Below are 18,695 nucleotides of genomic sequence, written 5' to 3' on the forward strand. Positions count from 1 at the left end.
TCTCTCTACCTGCCTGTCTCTCTACCTCTCTACCTCTCTACCTGCCTGTCTCTCTACCTGCCTGTCTCTCTACCTGCCTGTCTCTCTACCTGCCTGTCTCTCTACCTCTCTACCTCTCTACCTGCCTGCCTCTCTACCTCTCTACCTCTCTACCTGCCTGCCTCTCTACCTCTCTACCTCTCTACCTGCCTGCCTCTCTACCTCTCTACCTCTCTACCTGCCTGCCTCTCTACCTCTCTACCTCTCTACCTGCCTGCCTCTCTACCTCTCTACCTCTCTACCTGCCTGCCTGCCTCTCTACCTGCCTGTCTCTCTACCTGCCTGTCTCTCTACCTGCCTGTCTCTCTACCTGCTTGCCTCTCTACCTCTCTACCTCTCTACCTGCCTGTCTCTCTACCTGCCTGTCTCTCTACCTGCCTGTCTCTCTACCTGCCTGTCTCTCTACCTGCTTGCCTCTCTACCTTTCTACCTCTCTACCTGCCTGTCTCTCTACCTGCCTGTCTCGCTACCTGCCTGTCTCTCTACCTGCCTGTCTCTCTACCTGCCTGCCTCTCTACCTGCCTGTCTCTCTACCTGCCTGTCTCTCTACCTCTCTACCTGCCTGTCTCTCTACCTGCCTGTCTCTCTACCTGCCTGCCTCTCTACCTGCCTGTCTCTCTACCTGCCTGTCTCTCTACCTGCCTGTCTCTCTACCTGCCTGTCTCTCTACCTGCCTGTCTCTCTACCTACCTGCCTCTCTACCTGCCTGTCTCTCTACCTACCTGTCTCTCTACCTGCCTGTCTCTCTACCTGCCTGTCTCTCTAACTACCTGCCTCTCTACCTGCCTGTCTCTCTACCTGCCTGTCTCTCTACCTGCCTGTCTCTCTACCTACCTGTCTCTCTACCTGCCTGTCTCTCTACCTACCTGCCTCTCTACCTGCCTGTCTCTCTACCTACCTGTCTCTCTACCTGCCTGTCTCTCTACCTGCCTGTCTCTCTACCTACCTGCCTCTCTACCTGCCTGTCTCTCTACCTGCCTGTCTCTCTACCTGCCTGTCTCTCTACCTGCCTGTCTCTCTACCTACCTGCCTCTCTACCTGCCTGCCTCTCTACCTGCCTGCCTGTCTCTCTACCTACCTGCCTCTCTACCTGCCTGTCTCTCTACCTGCCTGTCTCTCTACCTGCCTGTCTCTCTACCTACCTGTCTCTCTACCTACCTGCCTCTCTACCTGCCTGTCTCTCTACCTGCCTGTCTCTCTACCTGCCTGTCTCTCTACCTACCTGCCTCTCTACCTGCCTGCCTCTCTACCTGCCTGCCTGCCTGTCTCTCTACCTGCCTGTCTCTCTACCTGCCTGTCTCTCTACCTACCTGCCTCTATACCTGCCTGCCTCTCTACCTGCCTGCCTGTCTCTCTACCTACCTGCCTCTCTACCTGCCTGTCTCTCTACCTGCCTGTCTCTCTACCTGCCTGTCTCTCTACCTACCTGCCTCTCTACCTGCCTGTCTCTCTACCTGCCTGTCTCTCTACCTGCCTGTCTCTCTACCTACCTGTCTCTCTACCTACCTGCCTCTCTACCTGCCTGTCTCTCTACCTGCCTGTCTCTCTACCTACCTGCCTCTCTACCTACCTGCCTGTCTCTCTACCTCTCTACCTCTCTACCTGCCTGCCTCTCTACCTGCCTGCCTCTCTACCTTCCTGCCTCTCTACCTGCCTGTCTCTCTACCTGCCTGTCTCTCTACCTGCCTGTCTCTCTACCTGCCTGCCTCTCTACCTGCCTGCCTCTCTACCTACCTGCCTCTCTACCTGCCTGTCTCTCTACCTGCCTGTCTCTCTACCTGCCTGTCTTTCTACCTGCCTGTCTCTCTACCTGCCTGTCTCTCTACCTCTCTACCTGCCTGTCTCTCTACCTCTCTACCTGCCTGCCTCTCTACCTCTCTACCTGCCTGTCTCTCTACCTGCCTGTCTCTCTACCTGCCTGTCTCTCTACCTGCCTGTCTCTCTACCTGCCTGTCTCTCTACCTGCCTGTCTCTCTACCTGCCTGTCTCTCTACCTGCCTGTCTCTCTACCTGCCTGTCTCTCTACCTGCTTGCCTGTCTCTCTACCTGCCTGTCTCTCTACCTACCTGCCTCTCTACCTACCTGCCTGTCTCTCTACCTGCTTGCCTGTCTCTCTACCTGCCTGTCTCTCTACCTGCCTGTCTCTCTACCTGCCTGTCTCTCTACCTACCTGCCTCTCTACCTGCCTGTCTCTCTACCTGCCTGCCTCTCTACCTGCCTGTCTCTCTACCTACCTACCTGCCTGTCTCTCTACCTACCTGCCTCTCTACCTGCCTGTCTCTCTACCTGACTGTCTCTCTACCTACCTGTCTCTCTACCTGCCTGTCTCTCTACCTGCCTGTCTCTCTACCTACCTGCCTGTCTCTCTACCTGCCTGTCTCTCTACCTACCTGCCTCTCTACCTGCCTGTCTCTCTACCTGCCTGTCTCTCTACCTGCCTGTCTCTCTACCTGCCTGTCTCTCTACCTGCCTGTCTCTCTACCTGCCTGTCTCTCTACCTACCTGCCTCTCTACCTACCTGCCTGTCTCTCTACCTACCTGCCTCTCTACCTGCCTGTCTCGCTACCTGCCTGTCTCTCTACCTGCCTGTCTCTCTACCTGCCTGTCTCTCTACCTGCCTGCCTCTCTACCTGCCTGCCTCTCTACCTACCTGCCTCTCTACCTGCCTGTCTCTCTACCTGCCTGTCTCTCTACCTCTCTACCTGCCTCTCTACCTGCCTCTCTCTACCTGCCTGTCTCTCTACCTGCCTGTCTCTCTACCTGCCTGTCTCTCTACCTACCTGCCTCTCTACCTACCTGCCTGCCTCTCTACCTCTCTACCTCTCTACCTGCCTGCCTCTCTACCTGCCTGCCTCTCTACCTACCTGCCTCTCTACCTTCCTGCCTCTCTACCTACCTGTCTCTCTACCTGCCTGTCTCTCTACCTGCCTGTCTCTCTACCTGCCTGTCTCTCTACCTCTCTACCTGCCTGTCTCTCTACCTACCTGCCTCTCTACCTGCCTGCCTCTCTACCTGCCTGTCTCTCTACCTGCCTGTCTCTCTACCTACCTGCCTCTCTACCTGCCTGTCTCTCTACCTGCCTGCCTCTCTACCTGCCTGTCTCTCTACCTACCTGCCTGTCTCTCTACCTACCTGCCTGTCTCTCTACCTACCTGCCTCTCTACCTGCCTATCTCTCTACCTACCTGTCTCTCTACCTGCCTGTCTCTCTACCTGCCTGTCTCTCTACCTACCTGCCTGTCTCTCTACCTACCTGCCTGTCTCTCTACCTACCTGCCTCTCTACCTGCCTGTCTCTCTACCTGCCTGTCTCTCTACCTGCCTGTCTCTCTACCTGCCTGTCTCTCTACCTCTCTACCTGCCTCTCTACCTGCCTGTCTCTCTACCTGCCTGTCTCTCTACCTACCTGCCTCTCTACCTACCTGCCTGTCTCTCTACCTCTCTACCTCTCTACCTGCCTGCCTCTCTACCTGCCTGCCTCTCTACCTACCTGCCTCTCTACCTGCCTGCCTCTCTACCTACCTGCCTCTCTACCTGCCTGTCTCTCTACCTGCCTGTCTCTCTACCTGCCTGTCTCTCTACCTGCCTGTCTCTCTACCTGCCTGTCTACCTCTCTACCTGCCTGTCTCTCTACCTCTCTACCTGCCTGTCTCTCTACCTCTCTACCTGCCTGCCTCTCTACCTGCCTGTCTCTCTACCTGCCTGTCTCTCTACCTGCCTGTCTCTCTACCTGCCTGTCTCTCTACCTGCCTGTCTCTCTACCTGCTTGCCTCTCTACCTGCCTGTCTCTCTACCTGCCTGTCTCTCTACCTGCCTGTCTCTCTACCTGCCTGTCTCTCTACCTGCCTGTCTCTCTACCTGCTTGCCTGTCTCTCTACCTGCCTGTCTCTCTACCTACCTGCCTCTCTACCTACCTGCCTGTCTCTCTACCTGCTTACCTGCCTCTCTACCTGCTTGCCTGTCTCTCTACCTGCCTGTCTCTCTACCTGCCTGTCTCTCTACCTGCCTGTCTCTCTACCTGCCTGCCTCTCTACCTGCCTGCCTCTCTACCTGCCTGTCTCTCTACCTGCCTGTCTCTCTACCTACCTGCCTCTCTACCTGCCTGTCTCTCTACCTGCCTGCCTCTCTACCTGCCTGTCTCTCTACCTACCTGCCTGTCTCTCTACCTACCTGCCTCTCTACCTGCCTGTCTCTCTACCTGCCTGTCTCTCTACCTACCTGTCTCTCTACCTGCCTGTCTCTCTACCTGCCTGTCTCTCTACCTACCTGCCTGTCTCTCTACCTGCCTGTCTCTCTACCTACCTGCCTCTCTACCTGCCTGTCTCTCTACCTGCCTGTCTCTCTACCTGCCTGTCTCTCTACCTGCCTGTCTCTCTACCTCTCTACCTGCCTCTCTACCTGCCTGTCTCTCTACCTGCCTGCCTCTCTACCTGCCTGTCTCTCTACCTGCCTGCCTCTCTACCTGCCTGTCTCTCTTCCTGCCTGTCTCTCTTCCTGCCTGTCTCTCTACCTACCTGTTTATATTTTTAACCTTTATTTAACTAGGCAAGTCAGTTAAGAACAAATTCGTATTTACAATGACGGCCTACCGGGGAACAGTGGGTTAACTGTCTTATTCAGGGGCAGAATGACAGATTTTTACATCGTAAGCTCAGGGATTTGATCCAGTAACCTTTCGGTTAAACAACACTCTAACCACTAGGCTACCTGCCGCCTCTTTGCCTGCCTGCCTGCATCATTTCCTCTCTAGCTGCTTGTCTCTCAAAGCTCTTCTCTCTCTCTGCTTTGTCCTCAGTCATGCTCCCCTGCACTCGCTGCCCGCTGGCGCCACCTGCTGGTGACAACACACTGCAGCCTGACGGCTTTCACGCGGTGCCGCTGTAATGACCACTTGGTTTAGCCACATCTTCCTTTCTCTCTCTCTCTCTCTCTCTCTCTCTCTCTCTCTCTCTCTCTCTCTCTATTTCCATCTATCTCTCTCTCTCTTTCCATCTCTCTCTCTCCATCTCTATCTATCTCTCCCTCCCTCGCTTCCCATCTCCCTCTCTCTCTCTATTTCCATCTCTCTCTCTCTCCCTTTTCCATCTCTCTCTCTCTCTCCCTCCCTCTTTCATCTCTCTCTCTCGCGCTCCCTCTCTCTCTCTCCCTCTCTATCCCTCTCTCTCTCTCTCGCTCTCTTTCCATCTCTCTCTCGCTATCTCCATCTTTCTCTCTCCATCTCTCTCTCTCTCCCTCTTTCCATCTCTCTCTCCCTCCCTCCATCTCTCTCTCTCTCTCTCTCTCTCTCTATCTCTCTCTCCATCTCTCTCTCTATATATATACATCTCTCTCCCTCTTTCCATCTCTCTCCCTCTTTCCATCTCTCTCTCTCTCTCCCTCTTTCCATCTCTCTCTCTCCCTCTCTCTCTTTCCATCTCTCTCTCTCGCTATCTCCATCTTTCTCTCTCGCTATCTCCATCTTTCTCTCTCTCTCTCTGTCTCTCTGTTTCCATCTCTCTATCTCTCGCTCTCTATCTATCTCTCTCTCTCTCTCTCCCTCTCTCCATCTCTCTCTCTGGTAAATATTGCTAGGAGATATATAATGTGTTGCTATGGTGATCAGCTCGTGGGTTTTTTGCAGGAAGACAGGGACATACTGGTGCACAGGGAGGTCTGAAGATAACTGAGTGTGTGTGTATGTGTGCGTGCGTGTGTGTGAGAGAGAGAGAATGAGAGAGAGAGAGATAGATAGAATGAGAGCGAGAGAGAATAAGAGGAGGAGAGAGAATGAGAGGAGGAGAGAGAATGAGAGGAGGAGAGAGAGAATGAGAGGAGGAGAGAGAGAATGAGAGGAGGAGAGAGAATGAGAGGAGGAGAAAGAGAGAAAGAATGAGAGAGAGAGAGAGAGAGATAGATAGATAGAATGAGAGCGAGAGAGTGAGGGGAGGAAGAGAGAGAAAGAATGAGAGAGAGAGAGAATGAGGAAGAGAAAGAATGAGAGAGAGAGAGAAAGAATGAGAGAGAGAGAGAGATAGATAGAATGAGAGAGAGAGAGAGTGAGAGTAGGAAGAGAGAGAAAGAATGAGAGAGAGATAGAATGAGAGGAGGAGGAAGAGAAAGAATGAGAGAGAGAGAGAGAGAGAGGGGAGAGAGAGAAATGGAAAGAGGGAGAGAGAGATGGAAAGAGGGAGAGAGAGAGAGAGAGACAGAATGAGAGGAGGAGAGAGAGAGAAATATATGTTTAAAGAAAACAGATTCAGATAGAAGTGAATTATTACCAGTCTTCTCATTCATACCACACACCCACTGCTCTGACACTGTCTGTGTGTGACTGCAGAGAAAGACACAGTTATCTTCTCTCTCGGTTACTGTCTGTGTGACTGCATGCCTGGTTCTGTCTGTGTGACTGCAGGCCTGGTTCTGTCTGTGTGACTGCAGGCCTGGTTCTGTCTGTGTGACTGCAGGCCTGGTTCTGTCTGTGTCACTGCAGGCCTGGTTCTGTCTGTGTGACTGCAGGCCTGGTTCTGTCTGTGTGTTACTGCAGGCCTGGTTCTGTCTGTGTTACTGCAGGCCTGGTTCTGTCTGTGTGACTGCAGGCCTGGTTCTGTCTGTGTGACTGCATGCCTGGTTCTGTCTGTGTCACTGCAGGCCTGGTTCTGTCTGTGTGACTGCAGGCCTGGTTCTGTCTGTGTGACTGCAGGCCTGGTTCTGTCTGTGTGTGACTGCATGCCTGGTTCTGTGTGTGTGACTGCATGCCTGGTTCTGTCTGTGTGTGACTGCATGCCTGGTTCTGTGTGTGTGTGACTGCATGCCTGGTTCTGTCTGTGTGTGACTGCAGGCCTGGTTCTGTCTGTGTGACTGCAGGCCTGGTTCTGTCTGTGTGTTACTGTATGCCTGGTTCTGTATGTGTGTGACTGCAGGCCTGGTTCTGTCTGTGTGACTGCATGCCTGGTTCTGTCGGTGTGTGCCTGCAGGCCTGGTTCTGTGTGTGTGTGACTGCAGGCCTGGTTCTGTCTGTGTGTGACTGCATGCCTGGTTCTGTGTGTGTGACTGCATGCCTGGTTCTGTCTGTGTGTGACTGCATGCCTGGTTCTGTCTGTGTGTGACTGCAGGCCTGGTTCTGTGTGTGTGACTGCATGCCTGGTTCTGTCTGTGTGTGACTGCATGCCTGGTTCTGTCTGTGTGTGACTGCAGGCCTGGTTCTGTGTGTGTGACTGCATGCCTGATTCTGTCTGTGTGACTGCAGGCCTGGTTCTGTCTGTGTGACTGCATGCCTGGTTCTGTCTGTGTGACTGTATGCCTGGTTCTGTCTGTGTGACTGCATGCCTGGTTCTGTCTGTGTGACTGCATGCCTGGTTCTGTCTGTGTGACTGTATGCCTGGTTCTGTCTGTGTTACTGCATGCCTGGTTCTGTGTGTGTGTGACTGCAGGCCTGGTTCTGTCTGTGTGTGACTGCAGGCCTGGTTCTGTCTGTGTGACTGCAGGCCTGGTTCTGTCTGTGTGACTGCAGGCCTGGTTCTGTCTGTGTTACTGCATGCCTGGTTCTGTCTGTGTTACTGCAGGCCTGGTTCTGTCTGTGTGGGACTGTATGCCTGGTTCTGTCTGTGTGTGACTGCAGGCCTGGTTCTGTCTGTGTGTTACTGTATGCCTGGTTCTGTCTGTGTGACTGTATGCCTGGTTCTGTCTGTGTGACTGCATGCCTGGTTCTGTCTGTGTGACTGTATGCCTGGTTCTGTCTGTGTTACTGCAGGCCTGGTTCTGTGTGTGTGTGACTGCAGGCCTGGTTCTGTGTGTGTGTGACTGCAGGCCTGGTTCTGTGTGTGTGTGACTGCAGGCCTGGTTCTGTCTGTGTTACTGCAGGCCTGGTTCTGTCTGTGTGTGACTGCATGCCTGGTTCTGTGTGTATGTGTGTCTGTCTGTGTGTGTGTGTGTCCACTCCCAGATGGTGTCCTCTATTGTGTATTAAAGGCCTACTACACTCTGGGGAGAATTTAACCTCTCCTCTCCTCTCCTCCCTTCTCCTCTCCTTTCCTCTACTCCCTCGCTCCCTCCCTCCCTCTAGCTGGTCTCTCCTCTCCTCCCTTCTCCTCTCCTTTCCTCTACTCCCTCGCTCCCTCCCTCCCTCTAGCTGGTCTCTCCTCTCCTCCCTTCTCCTCTCCTTTCCTCTACTCCCTCGCTCCCTCCCTCCCTCTAGCTGGTCTCTCCTCTCCTCCCTTCTCCTCTCCTTTCCTCTACTCCCTCGCTCCCTCCCTCCCTCTAGCTGGTCTCTCCTCTCCTCCCTTCTCCTCTCCTTTCCTCTACTCCCTCCCTCCCTCTAGCTGGTCTCTCCTCTCCTCTCGCCCTCCCCTCTAGCTGGTCTCTCCTCTCCTCTCCAGCTGGTCTCTCCTCTCTGGAGAAGCATCCTCAGTCTGTCTTATTGGTCTCTAGGCACCGGAGTGTTAGTGTGTGAGTGAGTGAGTGTCTGTGAGTGAGTGTGTATGTGAGTGAGTTAAGTGGTGTAGCATCATTGATCACCAGCAGTCTGCGGTTAAGGACCCTGATGGACACACACACACACACACACACACACACACACACACACACACACACACACACACACACACACACACACACACACACACACACACACACTCTCTGTAACGGTTCAGTGCTCACACCATCTCTCTCTCTCTCCGCCAGCGCTCCGGACCAGACACAGTGTGTGGTGATATCTGCTCTGGCCAGATGGCCGTCACGTTGGGCTATTCTAGAACACAGACACGGCTGTGTCTCTCATGGCAGAGGCCCTCAATCCAATAGATGAAGTGACTTCACCAGATAAAGAGCTGTGTTCCTTGCTCCTGAGAATGACAAGGATAGAGGAAGGAAGAGAAGAGAAGAAGAGGAGAGAGAAGAAGAGGAGAGAGGAAAGGAGAGGAGAGGAGAGAGGAAAGGAGAGGAGAGAGGAAAGGAGAGAGAAGAAGAGGGGAGAGAGGAGACACGGCTGTGTCTCTCATGGCAGAGGCCCTCAATCCAATAGATGAAGTGATTTCACCAAATAAAGAGCTGCCTTGTGTCTGTGAGTTATTTACTGTGAAAAATAGGAACCTAACACATCCAATTGGCGATAGATTTACATTCAAATAACCTAAAATCTGATAATTTTCCCTCCAGTGGTGTGTTTCCACAAAATGTAATATTTCGCTAAAGTTTTCATGTAGTGAATAAAAATGTAGATGTCAATGCGTTTCCATATAATTTCTGCTTTTTGTCACTAAACCTCGATGTGTTTAGAGGTACTTGGTCTTGGAACAAGTTCTCTAGCCAACAGCTCTCAGATACAGTGCAGGTAGGCCCTACAGGTAGGCTCTACAGGTAGGCTCTACAGGTAGGCTCTAGAGGTAGGCTCTGCGGGTAAGCTGTGCGGGTAGGCTTTGCAGGTAGGCTGTGCGGGTTGGCTCTGCAGGTAGGCTGTGCAGGTAGGCTGTGCGGGTTGGCCCTGCAGGTAGGTTCTGCAGGTAGGCTGTATGGGTAGGCTGTATGGGTAGACTCTGTGGGTAGACTGTATGGGTAGGCTATGTGGGTAGGCTGTGTGGGTAGATTGTGTGGGTAGGCTGTGTGGGTAGACTCTGTGGGTAGACTCTGTGGGTAGGCTGTGTGGGTAGATTGTGTGGGTAGGCTGTGTGGGTAGGCTGTGTGGGTAGGCTGTGTGGGTAGACTGTGTGGGTAGGCTGTGTGGGTAGACTCTGTGGGTAGGCTGTGTGGGTAGATTGTGTGGGTAGGCTGTGTGGGTAGGCTGTATTGGTTAGGCTGTGTGGGTAGACTCTGTGGGTAGGCTGTGGGGGTAGGCTGTGTGGGTAGACTGTGTGGGTAGACTCTGTGGGTAGACTGTATGGGTAGGCTGTGGGGGTAGGCTGTGTGGGTAGGCTGTGTGGGTAGGCTACCTACATGATGAGATTATTATGGATGAGAGTGACATTATTTTATTTGTCAAATGGCAGCCAAGCATCAATCATCATGTCACCAGAATAAGACCATCAACATGTATTGGAAAGGAGCATCAAGCTCATCACATGCAGTTTCACCACCCTGTGAAGTTCATTACTTATTTCATCTGTAGCCTAATAAACTGCATGGTTTCTCAAGTCATAGTGGGAGGACCACACAACATATCATCATGTGACTCCAAGTTAACTAAGATGTGATGGTTATTATATAAATATTTGTGGATAAAGGAGTTTCCACCTCCATTTCTCACTTAGACATTTTTACTAACACAAAAAGACCCCACCATGTCAAACCAACTAATGATCTGTCAACATTTATACAATTGTACCAAAACTTCCTGTTTCCATCACAGCTGACGAGATTTTTTATATATATGGTATTATTATTATTATAATGAGGACTTTACTCTCATGGAAACTGTGGAGGAAAACGTGGTTAGTTTACATGTGTCGTGAGTATGTGTGTATGTGTGTGTGTGTATGTGTGTGTGTGTCGTGAGTGTGTCGTGAGTGTGTGTCGTGTGTCGTGAGTGTGTGTGTATGTGTGTGTGTGTATGTGTGTGTGTGTCGTGAGTGTGTGTCGTGAGTGTGTGTCGTGTGTATATGTATGTGTGTCGTGAGTGTGTGTGTATGTGTGTGTGTCGTGAGTGTGTGTCGTGAGTGTGTCGTGAGTGTGTGTCGTGTGTATATGTATGTGTGTTGTGAGTGTGTGTGTCTGTGTCACTGTCTGTGAGTGCGTGTCGTGTGTACAGTATATCACAAAAGTGAGTACACCCCTCACATTTTTGTAAATATTTGAGTATATCTTTTCATGTGACAACACTGAAGAAATGACACTTTGCTACAATGTAAAGTAGTGAGTGTACAGCTTGTATAACAGTGTAAATTTACTGTCCCCTCAAAATAACTCAACACACAGCCATTAATGTCTGAACCGCTGGCAACAAAAGTGAGTACACCCTTAAGTGAAAATGTCCAAATTGGGCCCAAAGTGTCAATATTTTGTGTGGCCACCATCATTTTCCAGCACTGCCTTAACCCTCTTGGGCATGGAGTTCACCAGAGCTTCACAGGTTGCCACTGGAGTCCTCTTCCACTCCTCCATAACGACATCACGGAGCTGGTTGGATGTTAGAGACCTTGCACTCCTCCACCTTCCGTTTGAGGAGGCCCCACAGATGCTCAATAGGGTTTAGGTCTGGAGACATGCTTGGCCAGTCCATCACCTTTACCCTCCGCTTCATTACCAAGGCAGTGGTCGTCTCAGAGGTGTGTTTGTGGTCGTTATCATGTTGGAATACTGCCCTGCGGCCCAGTCTCCGAAGGGAGGGGATCATGCTCTGCTTCATTATGTCACAGTACATGTTGGCATTCATGGTTCCCTCAATGAATTGTAGCTCCCCAGTGACGGCAGCACTCATGCAGCCCCAGACCATGACACTCCCACCACCATGCTTGACTGTAGGTAAGACACACTTGTCTTTGTACTCCTCACCTGGTTGCCGCCACACACGCTTGACACCATCTGAACCAAATAAGTTTATCTTGGTCTCATCAGACCACAGGACATGGTTCCAGTAATCCATGTCCTTGGTCTGCCTGTCTTCAGCAAACTGTTTGCGGGCTTTGTTGTGCATCATCTTTAGAAGAGGCTTCCTTCTGGGACGACAGCCATGCAGACCAATTTGATGCAGTGTACGGCGTATGGTCTGAGCACTGACAGGCTGACCCCCCACCCCTTCAACCTCTGCAGCAATGCTGGCAGCACTCATACGTCTATTTCCCAAAGACAACCTCTGGATATGACGCTGAGCACGTGCACTCAACTTCTTTGGTCGACCATGGCGAGGCCTGTTCTGAGTGGAACCTGTCCAGTTAAACCGCTGTATGGTCTTGGCCACCGTGCTGCAGCTCAGTTTCAGGGTCTTGCCAATCTTCTTATAGCCCAGGCCATCTTTATGTAGAGCAAAAATTATTTTTTTCAGATCCTCAGAGAGTTCTTTGCCATGAGGTGCCATGTTGAACTTCCAGTGACCAGTCAGTTTGAGGGAGTGTGAGAGCGATGACACCAAATTTAACACACCTGCTCCCCATTCACTCCTGAGACCTTGTAACACTAACGAGTCACATGACACCGGGGAGGGAAAATGGCTAATTGGGCCCAATTTGGACATTTTCACTTAGGGGTGTACTCACTTTTGTTGCCAGTGGTTTAGACATTAATGGCTGTGTGTTGAGTTATTTTGAGGGGACAGCAAATTTACACTGTTATACAAGCTGTACACTCACTACTTTACATTGTAGCAAAGTGTCATTTCTTCAGTGTTGTCACATGAAAAGATATACTCAAATATTTACAAAAATGTGAGGGGTGTACTCATTTTTGTGATATACTGTATGTGAGTGTGTGTCTGTGGGTCGTGTGTGTCTGTGGGTCGTGTGTGTGTCCCTGTGTCGTGTCACTGTCCGTGAGTGTATGTCTGTGTGTGTTGTGACTTTGTGTCTGTGTGTGTGTGTGTATCCCTGTGTCGTGAGTATGTGTCTGTGTGTGTGTCTGTATCCCTGTGTCACTATCTGAATGTGTGTCTGTGTCGTGAGTATGTGTCTGTGTATGTGTCTGTGTGTGTCTGTCCTGGAGTGTGTGGGGAAAAGATGAGGACAGCCAACAAAAACTACATTCTGATCTTCTGCCCAGAAAGGATAAAGATCTGATCTGATGCTTCCAAAGACCAATTAGTGGAATCAAATGAGAAGTGGGCTCCCTGTGTAAATGTAGCCCTACGGTCAACATGACCAGGCTTAGTGACTGAGGATCAGACCGGTCAACAGGACCAGGCTTAGTGACTGAGGATCAGACCGGTCAACAGGACCAGGCTTAGTGACTGAGGATCAGACCGGTCGACAGGACCAGGCTTAGTGACTGTAGATCAGACCGGTCAACATGACCAGGCTTAGTGACTGAGGATCAGACCGGTCAACATGACCAGGCTTAGTGACTGAGGATCAGACCGGTCAACAGGACCAGGCTTAGTGACTGAGGATCAGACCGGTCAACATGACCAGGCTTAGTGACTGAGGATCAGACCGGTCAACATGACCAGGCTTAGTGACTGAGGATCAGACCGGTCAACAGGACCAGGCTTAGTGACTGTAGATCAGACCGGTCAACATGACCAGGCTTAGTGACTGAGGATCAGACCGGTCAACATGACCAGGCTTAGTGACTGAGGATCAGACCGGTCAACAGGACCAGGCTTAGTGACTGTAGATCAGACCGGTCAACATGACCAGGCTTAGTGACTGAGGATCAGACCGGTCAACATGACCAGGCTTAGTGACTGAGGATCAGACCGGTCAACATGACCAGGCTTAGTGACTGAGGATCAGACCGGTCAACAGGACCAGGCTTAGTGACTGAGGATCAGACCGGTCAACAGGACCAGGCTTAGTGACTGAGGATCAGACCGGTCAACAGGACCAGGCTTAGTGACTGAGGATCAGACCGGTCAACAGGACCAGGCTTAGTGACTATAGATCAGACCGGTCAACATGACCAGGCTTAGTGACTGTAGATCAGACCGGTCAACAGGACCAGGCTTAGTGACTGTAGATCAGACCGGTCAACATGACCAGGCTTAGTGACTGAGGATCAGACCGGTCAACAGGACCAGGCTTAGTGACTGAGGATCAGACCGGTCAACATGACCAGGCTTAGTGACTGAGGATCAGACCGGTCAACATGACCAGGCTTAGTGACTGTAGATCAGACCGGTCAACAGGACCAGGCTTAGTGACTGAGGATCAGACCGGTCAACATGACCAGGCTTAGTGACTGTAGATCAGACCGGTCAACATGACCAGGCTTAGTGACTGTAGATCAGACCGGTCAACATGACCAGGCTTAGTGACTGAGGATCAGACCGGTCAACATGACCAGGCTTAGTGACTGTAGATCAGACCGGTCAACATGACCAGGCTTAGTGACTGAGGATCAGACCGGTCAACATGACCAGGCTTAGTGACTGTAGATCAGACCGGTCAACATGACCAGGCTTAGTGACTGAGGATCAGACCGGTCAACAGGACCAGGCTTAGTGACTGAGGATCAGACCGGTCAACAGGACCAGGCTTAGTGACTGTAGATCAGACCGGTCAACAGGACCAGGCTTAGTGACTGTAGATCAGACCGGTCAACAGGACCAGGCTTAGTGACTGAGGATCAGACCGGTCAACATGACCAGGCTTAGTGACTGTAGATCAGACCGGTCAACATGACCAGGCTTAGTGACTGAGGATCAGACCGGTCAACATGACCAGGCTTAGTGACTGTAGATCAGACCGGTCGACAGGACCAGGCTTAGTGACTGTAGATCAGACCGGTCAACATGACCAGGCTTAGTGACTGGATATCAGACTAGAGAAGACATGTCTATACCAGGTCTAGTAACAGTATATCTACACCAGGTCTAGTAACTGTATATCTATACCAGGTCTAGTAACCGTATATCTATACCAGGTCTAGTAACTGTAGATCAGACTAGAGAAGACATGGCTATACCAGGTCTAGTAACTGTATATCTATACCAGGTCTAGTAACTGTATATCTATACCAGGTCTAGTAACTGTAGATCTATACCAGGTCTAGTAACTGTATATCTATACCAGGTCTAGTAACTGTAGATCTATACCAGGTCTAGTAACTGTATATCTACACCAGGTCTAATAACTGTAGATCTATACCAGGTCTAGTGACTTTATATCTACACCAGGTCTAGTGACTGTATATCTACACCAGGTCTAGTGACTGTATATCTATACCAAGTCTAGTGACTGTAGATCAGACTAGAGAAGACATGGCTATACCAGGTCTAGTAACTGTATATCTACACCAGGTCTAATAACTGTATATCAGACTAGAGAAGACATGGCTATACCAGGCTTAGTGACTGTAGATCTATACCAGGTCTAGTTACTGTATATCTATACCAGGTCTAATAACTGTATATCTACACCAGGTCTAGTGACTGTATATCTATACCAAGTCTAGTGACTGTATATCAGACTAGATTAGACATGTCTACACCAGGTCTAATAACTGTATATCTACACCAGGTCTAGTAACTGTATATCTACACCAGGTCTAGTAACTGTATATCTACACCAGGTCTAGTCACTGTATATCTAAACCAGAAGACTTTGACCATGTAGTAGTAAAATTATAAAATTACCATATTTCTTAGTAACTATTCATTTCTAAGCTCTGAAGTGTCTAGAGGGCTCCGGTTCTCATTTGGTGTGGAAGAAAAAGTAGTCAAATTACCATATTTCTAACCGTTTCTAAGCCCTCTGTGCTGTGTGATATAGAACGGGGGAGTGGCCTGTGGCTGTTGTCCGAGGAGACAGGAGATTCTGTGGTGTCTGGTGTCATGAGAAGACAGGAGATTCTGTGGTGTCTGGTGTCCGAGGAGACAGGAGATTCTGTGGTGTCTGTTGTCTGAGGAGACAGGAGATTCTGTTGTGTCTGTTGTCCGAGGAGACAGGAGATTCTGTGGTGTCTGGTGTCTGAGGAGACAGGAGATTCTGTGGTGTCTGTTGTCTGAGGAGACAGGAGATTCTGTGGTGTCTGTTGTCTGAGGAGACAGGAGATTCTGTGGTGTCTGTTGTCTGAGGAGACAGGAGATTCTGTGGTGTCTGTTGTCTGAGGAGACAGGAGATTCTGTGGTGTCTGTTGTCTGAGGAGACAGGAGATTCTGTGGTGTCTGTTGTCTGAGGAGACAGGAGATTCTGTTGTGTCTGTTGTCCGAGGAGACAGGAGATTCTGTGGTGTCTAGTGTCATGAGAAGACAGGAGATTCTGTGGTGTCTAGTGTCATGAGAAGACAGGAGATTCTGTGGTGTCTGTTGTCTGAGGAGACAGGAGATTCTGTGGTGTCTGTTGTCTGAGGAGACAGGAGATTCTGTGGTGTCTGTTGTCCGAGGAGACAGGAGATTCTGTGGTGTCTGTTGTCCGAGGAGACAGGAGATTCTGTGGTGTCTGGTGTCATGAGAAGACAGGAGATTCTGTGGTGTCTGTTGTCTGAGGAGACAGGAGATTCTGTTGTGTCTGTTGTCCGAGGAGACAGGAGATTCTGTGGTGTCTAGTGTCATGAGAAGACAGGAGATTCTATGGTGTCTGTTGTCTGAGGAGACAGGAGATTCTGTGGTGTCTAGTGTCATGAGAAGACAGGAGATTCTGTGGTGTCTAGTGTCTGAGGAGACAGGAGATTCTGTGGTGTCTAGTGTCATGAGAAGACAGGAGATTCTATGGTGTCTGTTGTCTGAGGAGACAGGAGATTCTGTGGTGTCTGGTGTCATGAGAAGACAGGAGATTCTGTGGTGTCTGAGGAGACAGATTCTGTTGTGTCTGTTGTCTGAGGAGACAGGAGATTCTGTGGTGTCTGTTGTCTGAGGAGACAGGAGATTCTGTGGTGTCTGGTGAGTCAGGAGATTCTGTGGTGTCTGGTGAGTCAGGAGATTCTGTGGTGTCTGGTGTCTGAGGAGACAGGAGATTCTGTGGTGTCTGTTGTCTGAGGAGACAGGAGATTCTGTGGTGTCTGGTGAGTCAGGAGATTCTGTGGTGTCTGTTGTCTGAGGAGACAGGAGATTATGTGGTGTCTGGTGTCATGAGAAGACAGGAGATTCTGTGGTGTCTGTTGTCTGAGGAGACAGGAGATTCTGTGGTGACTGAGGAGACAGGAGATCCTGTGGTGTCTGAGGAGACAGGAGATTCTGTGGTGTCTGAGGAGACAGGAGATTCTGTGGTGTCTGAGGAGACAGGAGATTCTGTGGTGTCTGAGGAGACAGGAGATTCTGTGGTGTCTCGTGTCTGAGGAGAAGGGTGGTAATGTTGGTCTATTGCCGCCCCCATGTGGCACGAAGGTGAACTGCGGTGGCACTGTTGTTGCGGACTGTCGACGTCTTTTGTTTACATCTTCGGTTCCCCAAGCGGCGATGCTCCTACCGCCAACACACGGTTACAACACATCAAGCTCCCGTCGGCACGCAAACTAAACACGACTCAGGGAAAGGGAAGTGGCTTTGGATAATTGTTTTGTTATCCTGTAACAGTAATGTGACGGTTCAATTGTTAAAAACAGATTCATCCTCAGTCCGTTCATAGTTAAAAACAGTAATGGAATTTAAAGGACTTTTGGCACTGGCCAGCCGGGCTAGTAGACCACAATTAATACTAGCCTGGTCTAAACAGCACTGGCCAGCCGGGATAGTAGACCACAATTAATACTAGCCTGGTCTAAACAGCACTGGCCAACCGGACTAGTAGACCACAATTAATGCTAGCCTGGTCTAAACAGCACTGGCCAGCTGGGCTAGTAGAACGCAATTAATACTACTAGCCTGGTCTAAACAGCACTGGCCAGCCGGGCTAGTAGAACGCAATTAATACTACTAGCCTGGTCTAAACAGCACTGGCCAACCGGGCTAGTAGACCACAATTAATACTAGCCTGGTCTAAACAGCACTGGCCAACCGGGCTAGTAGACCACAATTAATACTAGCCTGGTCTAAACAGCACTGGCCAGCCGGGCTAGTAGACCACAATTAATACTAGCCTGGTCTAAACAGCACTGGCCAACCGGGCTAGTAGACCACAATTAATACTAGCCTGGTCTAAACAGCACTGGCCAGCCGGGCTAGTAGACCACAATTAATACTAGCCTGGTCTAAACAGCACTGGCCAGCCGGGCTAGTAGACCGCAATTAATACTAGCCTGGTCTAAACAGCACTGGCCAACCGGGCTAGTAGACCGCAAATAGTAAAATTATAAAATTACCATATTTCTTAGTAACTATTCATTTCTAAGCTCTGAAGTGTCTAGAGGGCTCCGGTTCTCATTTAGTGTGGAAGAAAAAGTAGTCAAATTACCATATTTCTAACCGTTCTAACTAAGCCCTCTGTGCTGTGTGATATGGAACAGGGGAGTGGCCTGTGGCTGTTGTCTGAAGAGACAGGAGATTCTGTGGTGTCTGGTGTCCGAGGAGACAGGAGATTCTGTGGTGTCTGAAGAGACATGAGATTCTATGGTGTCTGTTGTCATGAGAAGACAGGAGATTCTGTGGTGTCTGAGGAGACAGGAGATTCTGTGGTGTCTGAAGAGACAGGAGATTCTGTGGTGTCTGAGGAGACAGGAGATTCTGTGGTGTCTGAGGAGACAGGAGATTCTGTGGTGTCTGAGGAGACAGGAGATTCTGTGGTGTCTGAGGTGACAGGAGATTCTGTGGTGTCTGAGGAGACAGGAGATTCTGTGGTGTCTGAGGAGACAGGAGATTCTGTGGTGTCTGAGGTGACAGGAGATTCTGTGGTGTCTGAGGTGACAGGAGATTCTGTGGTGTCTGAGGAGACAAGAGATTCTGTGGTGTCTGAGGAGACAAGGAGATTCTGTGGTGTCTGAGGAGACAAGGAGATTCTGTGGTGTCTGTTGTCTGAGGAGACAGGAGATTCTGTGGTGTCTGGTGTCTGAGGTGACAGGAGATTCTGTGGTGTCTCGTGTCTGAGGAGATGGGTGGTAATGTTGGTCTATTGCCGCCCCCATGTCGCACGAAGGTGAACTGCGGTGGCACTGTTGTTGCGGACTGTTTCTGTCGACGTCTTTTGTTTACATCTTCGGTTCCCCAAGCGGCGATGCTCCTACCGCC

This window comes from Salvelinus fontinalis, chromosome 40 (assembly GCF_029448725.1).
Source record: "Salvelinus fontinalis isolate EN_2023a chromosome 40, ASM2944872v1, whole genome shotgun sequence".
Classification (NCBI taxonomy): Eukaryota; Metazoa; Chordata; class Actinopteri; order Salmoniformes; family Salmonidae; genus Salvelinus; species Salvelinus fontinalis.